The sequence below is a fragment of the Metopolophium dirhodum genome, chromosome 7 (assembly GCF_019925205.1).
Source record: "Metopolophium dirhodum isolate CAU chromosome 7, ASM1992520v1, whole genome shotgun sequence".
In the NCBI taxonomy this organism is placed as follows: Eukaryota; Metazoa; Arthropoda; class Insecta; order Hemiptera; family Aphididae; genus Metopolophium; species Metopolophium dirhodum.
The window spans coordinates 15,932,979-15,947,837 of NC_083566.1; the positions used below are offsets into that span (position 1 = coordinate 15,932,979).

General features: G+C 29.8%; 1 long non-coding RNA gene across 1 annotated transcript in view; it reads right to left on the reverse strand.

The window, feature by feature from the left end:
- The window catches only part of LOC132948174 (uncharacterized), a 258,391-nt gene that overhangs the window by 107,300 nt on the left and 136,232 nt on the right, over positions 1 to 14,859 (reverse strand). The window lies entirely within an intron of this gene.

A 14,859-nucleotide genomic window follows, 5' to 3' on the forward strand; every position in this document is an offset into this window, starting at 1 on the left:
CAATATTATATAAAAAAAAATACCACTTACCTACTCATCGCTTCGTTTGTATTGGGTTTTTGTTTTGTACAAATTATAATTATTAACGGTGTGTTGGTATATAGCCATATTAGCTACATTATTATAGTTATTATAGTCACATTATTATAGGTATAAATTATTATAAGTTATGAATAAAAAAAATATATAGTTTGTAATCAATATTAATCCATAATATTTTTTTCTTAATTAATCTAAAACATATACATTTTTTAGATTTTATAATACGAAAATAATAAACGATTGAATAACTCCAAGTGGATAGAAAAAATGGTGAGTTGTTGGACGTCAGTTGTCAAGCAGATGAATTACAGACTTGTTTAAAACAGTTTTTGGCCCACGATCGCTGCAGAAAAACCGGTCATTGACCATTCAGACACATCTATGAGCATAAACGCTGGTGCAAAATCAGGAAACGTCCATTCCGGCACTACAGATATATTGCACGAAAGACACCAAGATAATTGAGGTGGACTTTCAGACCGGGCCTGCAGATTCTCCTCATTGGGCATTGACGATGGTGTGGGTGCACTACAATGTACGGTCGACAGCAGTTCAACCGACAGTACTGTAGACGGAGCAAGAGGATGTGGTGCTCGACGGCGATAACTATTATAGAATAAATAAGTCATCATAGAATAAAAACTGGTCGTCGCCGAGGTTCCTTTTTAATGTAAAATTTACATTAAGAAGGAACTTCCATTTAATGGAGTATATAGAGCGAGGATTTTTATGCAATTGTATATTTTTTTCTTTTCACATTTTGAGGATTTTTTTCAGTAATCTTTACGAATTCTAATAGTTTGAAGCTAAAGGCGATTTATTTTTTTGCATATTATTGCATATTTAATGGATATTGCATATTACTGCATATTTTGACAAAATTCAAAATGTATTGCTTAGATCTATTGAAGCAAAAATTTATAAAAAAAATATTTTGTCAAGCATAAAATTAATATTATTAAATTATAGGCTTCTTCAACGATATCAATATTTCGATTCGATATCGATATCGCGAACTTTTTTTCAGAAATGTAGGTATCGATAATCGTAATATATCGATAATCGAAATATATCGATAATCGATGTACATCAAAAAACTGATTTTCATGCCAAAGCTCTTGAAAAATATATTTCAAAACAATTAATTGTTAATATAATACCTACTAGTTACTACTTAGTACCCAGTCAATTGAGTATTTGAGTATTGGCAATTGGCATTTATGATAGTCATAGTGATATCGGAATATCGATATATCGAAACCTAAATTATTTTTCGATATCGCGATTCAATATCGCACAATTCAAAACGATATCGATATTCAAAAAAGTAGATTCCTACCTATCATTATAATTATATGTTATTTAATTTGTTTTAAATTAGTTTTTAGTCATACATTTATAAACTATCAAATTGTGAATATTTTACCATATTATTACACAATTTAAAGTTTTTTTCTTGCATATTTCTTGGAAATTTTTACGATTTTAACTGCATATTATATGACATATTTTGAGACTTTTTAGTGCATGAAAATCCGCCCTCTAGTGATGATATTGTGTACAGCTGTCTCTGGTGAGTTTAATAATAATTTATTTAATATTGCCAGTTAAAATATTGTACAGGTTAAAAATATACAAAAAGAGAAAAAAACTAGCATTGCTCTTCACTGAAGTGGAATTCAGTTGATTCAAAAGTATATAGTGCTATTAACGATTAAGATTTATTCGTAAAAATAGGCTGCCGGAATTTTTTTCCTAATAAAAGATAAAAAAACTTGTTATGCACAGCACCTAGAGTGTCAGCATAGAAAAAATTTATGTAAAATAATATTACAACGAAAATACCAAGGAACCTCGCTACTTCATGCGCAGGGGAGAAAAGGATGGCGACTTAGGTATCTTAATAATTAAAAAAAAATCTATTTGAATATTTTGTGGAATGTGGAACATTAATTTATTTAATCTTATAATATTAAATTTATGAAAATATACATTGAAATCTAGAACTAAAACATTTCTTTTCAATATTATTATTATAAGTATCAGCCACATAATCGAAATCCAATATTGAAAGCTATGATATAATAAAATTGGAATTGTGCTAGCAAACTAATCAGTTGCCTATCACTATAATAACAATATAAGTACACCAAACAAAAAGATCAAAGCAACAACTTTTATTCGATTTCATCGATCAATATTATACCAGACAGGTAAAAAAAGTTGGATTTCGCTGAGTTATTTATATATACACTAACCATTATTGCAACTAACTGCCATTGAGTCCGTGAGTTGAAAAAGTCATAATCCAGTATCCTAATAAATTAGCCTACTTGCTTCTCATGGAACAGACAGATGCAGTATATATAATATAGGAACAGTTAATAAAAAAAAATAAAAAAAAATGAATGCCGCAGACGTTACGCTCTTGTCACGGGGAAAAAAAGGTTTCTATAAAAACGACGAGACGGAACACGCGTTGAAATGAATAGGTCCGAGGCTCGACATGTATTCTGCCGCCGTAAAAATCGAAGTCAGAGCGTATAAAATGTTGTATAATATGTTACGGGAAAAGTAGAAAATCTTTGAAGGCAAAGTTGGAATAAGTTAACATTGTCCGGGCATTGTTTACAATAAGATTTGGGAATTGTAGGTTAAATATTGAATATTATATTAACAATTATATTAAATATTTTAATGAGTATGTACATAAACAATCATAAACTTGAAGAAGATTAAATGATCATTCTTACATTGCCTTGACAAATACACGTTTCGATGGCACAACTATGGTAGGCGGCTAGGGGGTTAAGCTCCCTCTTAATACGATTTAGCCCCCCCCCCCAAAAAAAAATAAAAATAAAATATATTCCTTACTGATTTAAATACCTACATGGGTTATTTTAAATTAAAAATTTTATTAGATGGACTGTAAGCCCCCCATCATAATTGTAACCCTAGTTGCGCCTATGGTCACAGGTGCTATAGTTTGTTGAGTAAATTGGATTTTATGGTGACAGAGATTGAGTTGGAGTTCTAATTTATCGATTTCGTGATTTTGGAAGCTTAGAATTTTGTCTTTCCTTGGTGTATGTGTGGAATTAAGTAAAAATATGTTTAATGTTTATATGAACTATGAACCCCATTGGACACCAACTTTTTAGATTACTCTAGAGTCCAGATTATTAGAGAGACTGGGAATCCAGAATATTAAAATTTTGACAACTAAAAACGTATGATCGACGACCGTCATGTGATATGTATACTGTTATTATCAGTATAGGTGTACATAGTACATTAAAATAAATAAATTTCACTATATTATTTTTATTGTAACATACTAATATCTATATATAAATAAACTATAATTTTGTATACATGAAAAAAGTGACTGTGAATTTTTATTTTATTGGGGGGGGATCCCCCCCTGGGAAATATAAGTTTGCCTTGTACTCTGAATTCTGAATCACCCCCTTCCAACCGGACACACTGGAAAAAAATCTCCCGACGTTGTGCCTGCCCCGGAGACGAAAACTGCTCTTTACATTATAATAATTCGCTGTGCTACTAAACAATTTTACAGAACCATAGAATATAAAAAAAAAAATCTCGTTATTTTGACGATATTATCATAGTCGACCATTGACAGACTCCCGGGGGTAGTTTACACAAGGAACGCGTCTGCAACACCGTCTGTCCTGCACCCTGCATATACCGATCCCGTTTTTTAGTTGGCTGTATTATTTTTTCAAACGAATAGATGTTGTTTTATTCAGAACTAAAGTTTTGGATAAAAAAAAAAAATCTCGAAAACTGCACTGCTGTCGGATAATTCCTTTCGAATGTAAAAAGTTGATGCCGTTTCAAACGTCACAGTGCGGGCGTACTTCCTATGTGTATATTATATTTATATAGTTACTGCAACGTGGGAGGAATGAGAGAAAAAATTCAAATACTATTTCCGAAAAAAATTTAAGTTTTACGTGCTTACATTATTATTATATTATTGTAGCAGCGATCTGAATTTCGTGCAATGACCGCACTCGTATATACCTACCTATATAATATTATATTATATATACTGGTGTTACCAAGGTAACCGGTTTTTACATACCGGGCGACCGGCTACCTATTTATTCTTACCCGATAGTATACCATGATATACAATAGCTGATACATAAAAACATCGCCTATCGGTCACCATATCGAAGATAAACCCTTTCACTAATAACAAAAATAATTCTTGGCGGCGGCGCGCGGCGGCGATATTATCATTATATTCAGGTACACATGTGCATCGACCGGAGACGAACGTCGTGTAAATTTTTTTCTTAAACGACGCAAACCAAACAATAAAACTATGACGATAATATACCTATTATATTATATTGTAACGACATTCCGTCCACCAACCGACTGTTTTTTTTTCGTCTGCACACACGATTTTTTTTCGGATTTTTTTTTTAGAAACACGTACAGCCCCGTCGCCGCCGCGACTAATCGAGTTATACACACGATAATATTATGATACTGTGGTTGTATTATATTATTATTATTTTATTACATTACGTTAAAACGTTCAATACTTCGATCGAAAAAATTATACTTGTTATGCGTACGTAGGTACGTGCATTTGTTCTATTTTATATTTCTGTATCTATTTTTGCTGTCCAGACGATAAAAACCGATCGTGCGGAATGTCGGCGTCGCGGTCGTCGCGTCGTGTTTACTGCTTTTTATCGTCGAGCGATAGGGACTTGTAATACGTTCGCGCAAGGCTCGGTGTAAGTACTCAGGTGTATGTATATATCATTATTCATTATTGTGTACTTGAACGGGTTTGCGAACCATGGTTGTAGTAGACTTCTCGCAGAGCGGTTTTGTAACACAGAGCTTAAAATAAAAAAGAAATTTTAAATTATAACGTCGCTACAAAAGGATCGCGTACAATATTATTTTCACCCCCAAGTCGGTCACACCCGCACATTGTGTTACCTCCGCCCGACAAACGTACAACATTGTACATTTTACGCTCACAATAATCGTTTTGACTCTGTTATTTTTAAAATCTGAGTGAATTGACCTATTATAAAATTAAAAGGTATACCTAACCTACCTTATCCTACCTTACCTAGATTATTATCCATGGAATCTCGGAAGCTTTTTTTTTAATTATTCATGAATTGTATTTTTAAAATACTTATAACTTGCTTCGAAATTAAAATATCAATACAAGTCTCCAAGATTTCCTAAGACGGAGACAACACATGCGGGTGTACAGTCGTTGCCAGATAAATTGAGGCGGCGGCAGCGGCGCTTTTCAGTAAGTGTGGCCCAAACTAGTCGCTGGCAGTGTGGTGCAAAGGTCACACAGTTGGCTACGACGCGCGCAGTCACCAGTTCGAACCCGACTCGGTGCAAACAATTTTATTTATTATTATTATTATTATAATATTATTTATGTTAGTTTACAATTTCTACTTTTTGTTCTTAAATAAAAGATTATTATCAGAATATTTGATTTTAAATTAATATCGTAAAATAATTTTTGTGACAATTGTTGGTTTATTGATGTATTTTCGGTAATAATATTCAAATACGGAGAATCACTGGTTTTCCGATATCGCGCCGTCGCCGCCTCAATTTATCTGGCAACGACTGTACAAACATACAATAAATAAATAATCTAAATCACACGGTCGTATGAATTTTTTTCAAAAAATATCAATGGAAAAACGTGGCCTGATTTAAGTGAGTTCCGACTACCGAGTACCTGTGTATTATATACCTATAATGGTTGACAACTGATAATTAACCTCCTTGTTACAACATTTTGAAAGGGCTCGCAAAATCACTCACCATACATTCCAGTCATACTATTACAGGACACCCCTCACTACCAGACGGTCCCATGTTCAGATCCACACCAACGGGATTCGTAGAAAATCGTTTTGCTATAATAAAATAGTAATTAACCTTTACAGGTTATTATTATTACCGAAGACATGTGCACAATAACTTTTATAAAATATATATATTTTGATCAGTGAAGTTATTGTGCACGTGTCATATTTAATATCGTCACGGGTCGAGGTCGAGGGTGTTTTTCTTTTTTAGTTAGTATTCATAGTTGGTATATAGCTTTTAGCAATATCGTATAATAAAAACTTAATATTAGTGTATTTTGTTTACTTATATACCTAATATTAAATCTCTATTGATTTTTCTTAGCTCTTGTATATGCATGTATATATATATACACACACATATATATATATATACACACATATATATATATTATATACATATATACTTGTATATCAATCGGTAATCGCATATTATGTGTAGCGCAGCGTTTCCCAACTGGCGTGCCGCGTCACATTGGTGTGCCGTGATATGTCATGAATCATGATTATTAATAAACGCTTAAGTAAGATGTCGATAATAAGTTGAAATATATTGAAAGGGAACCAGTCCCGAATTTCTCACTAGGACTAGATTTTTATAATGTAGTCGTAACATAACCGTAATGTAATATCTCGGTTTTCCATATCAATAAATTTAATATTTGTAATAAATTAAAATATGATTTTACAAGAGTTTTCCTAGCCTAAATAAACACACCATTTTAAATTATTTGCTAGTAATTTATTCTATTTTGGTATTAATATGATGAAAGCCTAATGTTCTAATATTAAAAAAAAATATATTAATTATTTATATTATATATCAGTCATATATAAGTCAGTGACAAGTGTGCCACGGCTAAATATGCTTAGGAATAGTGTGTCGTGAGAGGAAAAGGTTGGGAAACGCTGGTGTAGTGACTAGTGGAGGGCCGGCGTTGTTGGGTACAAACTTTGAGGGCTGAAAGTTGTTAAACTATATACATGACTATTGACTACAATTGAGTTATTATGTATTTTCAACTCCATTTTCTAACTGTGCAGACTGAAGCAATGAATTATTATATTATCATTAAGAGGACACGTTCTCCCGCATGCGTTGTCTCTATCTTACAGACGCAATACATACCAAATAGTACATTTTGAATAATCCATTTAACTCTGTCATGTTTAATATTAGAGTCAATATATATATCATATAAATAATAAATGTATTACATTAATTTTTTATTATGAATGTTTAACTATATAATGCCTATATGATGTGTACTATATTATTATTATTTTTTTTTTTTTATTGATCTCAAAAAAATAACGTCCACAACAAAGGCCATTAGTTACAAATAAGGATTGTTACATTAATTAAATACTAAATAATAAACATTTTTTTTTTTTTTTTATAAGATTGAACAATTTGGTTTGTTTCATAAACTTTATTAAATCAAGGTTTTTTTCTTGATTGGGTCCGAGTGAAGAGTCTAGGTTGTAGGATATCTTATGTGTGGCCCGCTCTTGGTTGAACATTAAATAGTCTGCTATTATATGTTTGACGGTTAACAAGGTTCCGCAGGTTTGACATATGGGAGATTCCTCTCTTGCCATCAGGAAGCCGTGAGTCATTCTAGTGTGACCAGAACGGAGTCTATTGAGAACAGTATCTTCTTTACGGTTGATGTTAGGGTTTGTCCAACGATGTATGTCTCTTTTTATTTCGTTTAATTTGGTGTTTTGTAAGTTCCAAATTTTTTGCCATTTATATTTTGTGCGCTCATTTATGATTTTTTTTGCGTCATCATATGACATTTTATTAATTAAGACGGTACTATATTATTATTTAGTCATAATATAGATATATATTTTATTTTTTATTTTTTCATTGGTCTTACTGTATAGTAATTATCGAGTATGCGTCGAACATATGTTATTTGAATTCAATGATACACCACTGTATACAAAAAACGATTCTGTATAAAATATAATCAAAAATGTACCTAATAATAAAAATTTTTTATAAAAATCGTAAATTAACTTTACGGTAAAATTTTTATTTTAGTTTATGATGGAAAAATTAGTAAAGAATCTTCTATTACAATGTATAATGTTAGCAATGGGAAGAAAAACTTTTATGTATTTCTAACCAAAAACAATTTGAACATTTTCGAGATTTTGATGAATTTTGTCAAAAAAAAATTGAACTTTAAATGCATATAAAAAATAATCGTGCCTATATGTATTTTTAATATTTTTGGAATTCCACTAAATAAACTTATGAGCTATGAGAAACCATGCGTCCATATGCATTACATTTTTAAGCTTTTTTACTAAGCTTAAAAGATTTATCGGGAATAATTAAAAAAATTTCAATAATTTCAACAATTTCTCAAGGCTATTTATAGCTCAAAAAAGTCAAAAAATTTCAAAAATTTTACCATGTATTGAAAATGATTTTTTTCTGGGAATCTTGCATTCGTCACAAAAACGGATTTTACTCCGCGAGGATAATATTATTATTATCATTAAGCCCGACGCACTCCTGCCAACTAGCTCGCCGCTCAGCCATGAGTTTCCCTGCAACTGTACTATATGATGCATTATAATTTTACAATTCCCAGTGGTGATAATAAAAAGACGGGAAAACCTAACCAGTAGCAGCCCACGTCATATCCTATAATGTGCATGTGATGACGCGGGGTGTCTCATGAGACTTTGCTGATTTAAAGTGGTACGGTAATGGAGCTTTCATTACTCCAGCCACTATTTAAAATGGTAAATGCTCGCGAGATGTCCTGAATATAATCTACCCTCCATTGCAACCCAAAACACCCAAATCAAACGCATGGTCATAATAATATTAACGAGTAGTGTTAAATTACTAATAATCTATACATACGCGCATTGTAATATCGTCAGGTATCTGAGATCTAGATCTAATCTTATACTTTAAATTATGACGCAGAGGTATTTTATTAGTCACGCTGTTAATAAGTCTTAATTAATTTAAGATTTTAAAACGTATGATACCTATCAATTTCATAGTGTACTCGCGGGGAGGAAGGAGGAGCGCACTATATAAAAACTTTCAAATATTTTTATAAAACACATTTATATTATTTTAATATACCTTCCTCGCCCTGTGTCATCATATACGATCCTATGTTTATAATACCGGTACACTAATTTAGTCAACCTAGGAACTATGCGGTGACCTGTTCACACAAGCGTAATAAGGGATGACATAAAGAGGGTACTAAAATTCTTAAAACCATTCATAAAGTCATTTTTATGGTAGGTACTATATGGTAGTACAGATATGGGTTAACTATGCTCCAATTTTCCCTGTAAAACCAGCACTGTGTTCATGATCCTACAGTTTTTAATCCCGTTATATTTAATAATATAACTAGGTAATAATTATTTATAATACAAATTTGGTTTAGCAATGAAAATGGAAATTACGACTATTGTGTCTATAGGAACTTTGTGTCCCATATACATATGCATTGTAACATATTACATATAGTATAATATAATAAGTTAAAACGTATGATAACATTGTAACTTCTATGTGGTAGGATAATTTTCTATAGGGGGTGTCAAGACGTGATCTCAGCCAGGTTAGAGCTGCATATATAGTGCACCCCGTAAACGCTTGGTAACAAGTCGATAACCTATTATCCACCCGGCTAAAGTATACGGAATCTTGGTCAGCGGACTGTGCATTCAGCGGGGGGCTATAATAATCCGGAAAGTATATGTCCGGACCGTATAATTCCGGAATGTATTTATCCGGACCGTATTTCGACGGAATCCAAAAAATATAAACCGTATTTTAACGGAACGTATAGTTCCGGAAAGTATATGTCCGGACCGTATAATTCCGGAACGTATTTATCCGGACCGTATTTCGACGGAATCCAAAAAGTATAAACCGTATTCTTCCGGAACGTATATGACCGGAACGTATTTGCCCGGACTCTTAAAAGGTAAAAACCGTATTCATCCGGACCGTATTTGCCCGGAACGTATTTGTCCGGAAAGTGTTGTAAATTGCCTATATTAAACCCCTTGCATAACACCAGATTACAATTAATAATCAGTTGGTGTATTTTTATGTTAAAAAAATTGTTTGTTTTGAACTGTTTTTTTCTGTTCAAAATGGTTTTTAAACAAAAAAATTTGTTTGAGTTTCAAGCAGTTCAAACAGTATATATTTTTAAACGGTTCAAAACAAAAAAAACTCAATATTACTTGGAGTTACACTGTTTTAAACATATTACGTTTTATTCGTTTTAAACAATTAACGAAATATTCAAAATAAATGTTTTGAATTTATGTTTTAAACATGTTTAAAACAAGTTGTTTAAAACTTGTTTTGTAAACATATTTGTAATTACGTAATTAAGTATTGTCGTATACTCCGATTGCTTTCGACGTACATAATAATTAAACTCACACCATGTCACACACGAATCGCGGACATTCTCCCCCCCCCCCCCCCGGTACTGTTTTGGTGTAGTAGGACATTCCCCCCTTTTTTTAAAAGTTTACTATTTAAAAATATAATATTATTATTTAGTATAAATATATTTATGCCTAATTTCAAATATTTTCATAAATATAATAAATTATTAATTAATAAATTACTTATTATTTTTTAAATTTTTATTGTTTCAAGTAAGTAGTTCAGTTAATCAAACATATACATTTATAATCTATTACATTTATGAAAATAAAAACTATTTTATATATTTTATATTTTATTTAAAAAAAAAATTTCATATTAAATAATAAATAATATTATATTGTTAAATTCAATATTATTAGTCAATAATTAATTAAAAAAAATTGGAGAAAAATGTCCGCATCAAAAATATAGGGGGGGATGTCCTACTAAACCGAAAACAGTCGGGGGGGGAGGGAAATGTCCATTTACCGTCACACACACCGCGGCCCAATGTATTGATTTTACAACGATTTGTGCTTTTATATTTTATTTTTATTTTGTGTCTACCATCACCTATTAGGACAGCAAAAATTATGTGATTGTATACTTCAGCATTTTTTCTAATAGGAAAGTGAATCTAGTCATTACTTTGTTGGCTCAAAACTCAAAAGTAAAAAATTCCCAGTAGTTTCAAAGCGCCATGAAAACGAAAAAAAATTAAGAAAAAAAGGTAGTTTCTACACAAAACCAGTTATCGACAAAATCATTTTTCTGTCGTACTCAAAAATGAATAACCGCTCCACCGTAGAAACTTTTAATTTTAACAACATTTTTATATGATATAATATGTGCATTAACACAACAAGAAAACCAACTGAACATAGATAGGTACTTAAAATTGTCACCAAATAATTAAAATAAAATATTATAATTTATAATCGTCTGTACCCAGTGTCGGCTGGCTAATATTGGACTCCCACGACAATAATTTTCAATAGGCCCCTTTACACAAAAAAAAAAAAATTAAAAATTGTTTTTTACATAATATGTAGTTTTACTTTTCGTGTAAGTGCGAATAAAATTAATTCATAACTATAACAATACTAGAATCCAAAGTCCAAACTTATGAACATGGTGTTATAATTATGAGATAAATAAATAAATAAATAAATGGTTTGACAATGGTTTTGGTAAAAAATATATTGGTACTTTTTATGTTTAAATAGATACAAAATAAAAATAAAAATAGTTAGGTATACAATTATTATACATCTACGGTATATTTAATAATTGGAAAGTCAGTTACTCTAATTCGATAATATATAGATATTCTAGTACAGTTTTTTTTGTATGTGTATCGTATGAATAATAGCCTCCTTTTCCCAATGTCTAAAAAAAATATATTTTTAAAACGTTTAAAATCTGTTATGTAGATTTAAATATGGATAAAACACAATTTTAAAATCGGTTTAATTTTGATCGAACTAAAGCAACTTATATTTTCAAAAATACTATATAATAATATAACTAGTATTGTAAAATTGTATATGGTTTAGACACTTTTATAAGTAATGCTAATCAAATAGGTAAATATTAATAAAGAACACATACAACTTGAATTCAATGATATAATATTATCATTGTATAAGAAAAACGATTCTGAGCGGAGATGATTTGTCAGTCTGGATATTTTATATTGAAATATATTTATTTTTTTATTCGTTTTTATGGTGATAAACAAAGCGTTAGAAATTAAAATCCCAATTTTAGCGGTTTTTTGTAATTTGTCGGTGGTTTTTCCGTGTCATTAAATAACTATTGAGAAAATCAAAAAATGACGTCCCTAAAGTACCGCCTTGATCCAATTTGCTAAAAGATAAGATACTACATATTGAAATCAAAGCACTCCTTCTAGTAGAAATTTTGTATACAGGATAAAAAAAATAAAATAAATAAACATCATTGTAAAACCACTAGCTTCATAGCTCCGCTCAGAGAATTTGATATAGTTATGTTATAACTTATAACTTTTATAAAAATATTTCCTAAAATACATTACTTCATTCATTGTTGATCTTAGATAACTTTTCAACTTTTAACTTTTTAAGGTTGAAAAAAATCGCCCTGGCAATGTACAAAACTACAAAATATTTGATTTAAAAAATAAACTCGGTATTTTTCAACCATTTTCGGTACCAAACTGATAACGGGCCGGGAGAGGCTGTCTATACCTACTACCTACATGATAAAATGTTCATAATAGGCAATTTAAATGTTGAAAACTTTTTTTTCTTATTATTGATCAATGAAATCTAAAATCTTGAACAATTAATACAAGGTTCTTCATAATAGTTGTTATGAAGATAAACAATGAAGATTTTAAGTTCAGATTTCTACAAAATTAGTCAATCTCAATATCACGAACATTTGCAAATCATTTTTCGGTTCAAAATGTATAAGATGTTTAATTTTTAATGCTTGGAAATTTAAAACGAGATATCTCATAAGTGGGTAATATTGTAACTAAAAAATCTAAAAAAATATATAAGCACAGATTTTTTTATAGTTATTTTAAGTTGAAACTTGGAGAAAATTAGATGTTTAAATGAATATTAATGATATTTTTTATTTCATTATAACTCAAAAACATTATTTTTGGTGACTATTATAACTTTTACCTATAATATTATATTTTATACACACAATGAAATTGTATAATGCAATGTTTTCTGCAAAATGTAATGGCACATGGCGTGTACCCTACAAACTCCTGTTTTTTTATGAATGTACATATAATCATACATAAATCATGCATGAATCATGATATACCATTGTATGTAGGTACACAGACCTGCTCAGGACGTGTTAACGTTGGAACAATATTCTAGTTTACAGCCTTCGCTTGTAAGTTAACGGCGAAAAATTTCAAAAAATATTGTTTTCCCAAAACGCGATTTTGTTAAAAGAGCACTTAGAATTAAATTTGAGATGAATTTGAACTAAAAATGAGATGCAAGTACTTATTGCCTATAAGAAAAAAAATTGTTTTGTTTCAGGTCTAATAACACCCTAAGATCCCAAAGTAACGTAACTTTTTGTTATATATTATTATATAAATGTTTTATGATCTTCATTCTTAAATTTATTTTATTTAGTTAAAATACATATATTATGTCAACTAAAAAAATAACAAGAAGTACATATAGTAAAGTAAATGTGTTTAAAAATTAAATAAATTAAAACAGATAATTATTTTTAGGTTCTATTTAATACTTGACGATACCAGTTACATTGGTAAAAAAAAAACTTTTATACTGTAGGTACCATGGTCGTTTATTTTTATTAAAAACTATAATTTAGAACAATGCAAATATGTAGCATAAATTATAAATTTGTCGATCGCAACGTAGTGTTGTCGAAATAAACCAAGAAGACAAGATCGTGATAGCGCAAGGCAAAACGTATTAGGTACCTTTAGACAAGGTAAAAATTAAAACTAATAATTTGTGTTAAGTTATATTATTTTATTTTATTTATTATTGTTAATTAGTCTAGACACATTTAATGTAACAGTTACCTAGAATGGGTATCATTTATTAATTTGAAATAGCGGATCCTTGGAAATAATAATATAATATTTAATTCCACGTAACCCGTACAATTGTAGGTCTATAAAGGTAAGTAAGCATAATGTCTAGACTCTTTTGTTTTGTTTTTATAACAATTTTAAATCAGTTATAATATTTACTTATACCTCTTATATATATAATTAATTTATATATATCAATACGGGTATATAGTTATTTATTATATTTCTTATTTTTGAGTTTTGAAATTTGTCATTCTTCATCAAGACTTCAAGGAGGATTAATGTTGGTAGTTTAAAATTTTGAATATTATAAATTATAATATTCAAAATTTATAATATTATATTTATTATATCTGCTCAAATATATACACACTTTTACAATGAACCATGATGGATACCGATATGACAATAATGGTAAAAAAAATGGAATCACGTAAGTACCTAATCACACATCATATTATAATAAAAATATACTATATATATAATATATACCGATTTTTTTTTAACCATAGTTCATTAAGCTAATACACATTATAACTATTACATTTTTTTATAAATAATTTTATGTATACATTATATATTATTTTATATTAGATTCTGAGCGGATGTGTTTTTTTTATAAAATTTGTTTCCGTGTACACGATAAGTAGGTAGTTGAAATAATGCTTCGTTTTCCAACTTTGAAAGTTTTACACTAGAGTGAATCTATATTGTATAAATCAAAAAAAAAACCCTTCGTAAACTTCTTGTAAAAATGGCTAAGAAAAAAAATATTAGATCATTAAGCACTATAAAGATGTGATATAATGAATTAATGCTAAGTATATTGAATTTAAGTAAACGTATTTTGTTTCAATAATTTATTTACTTGGCGAGGA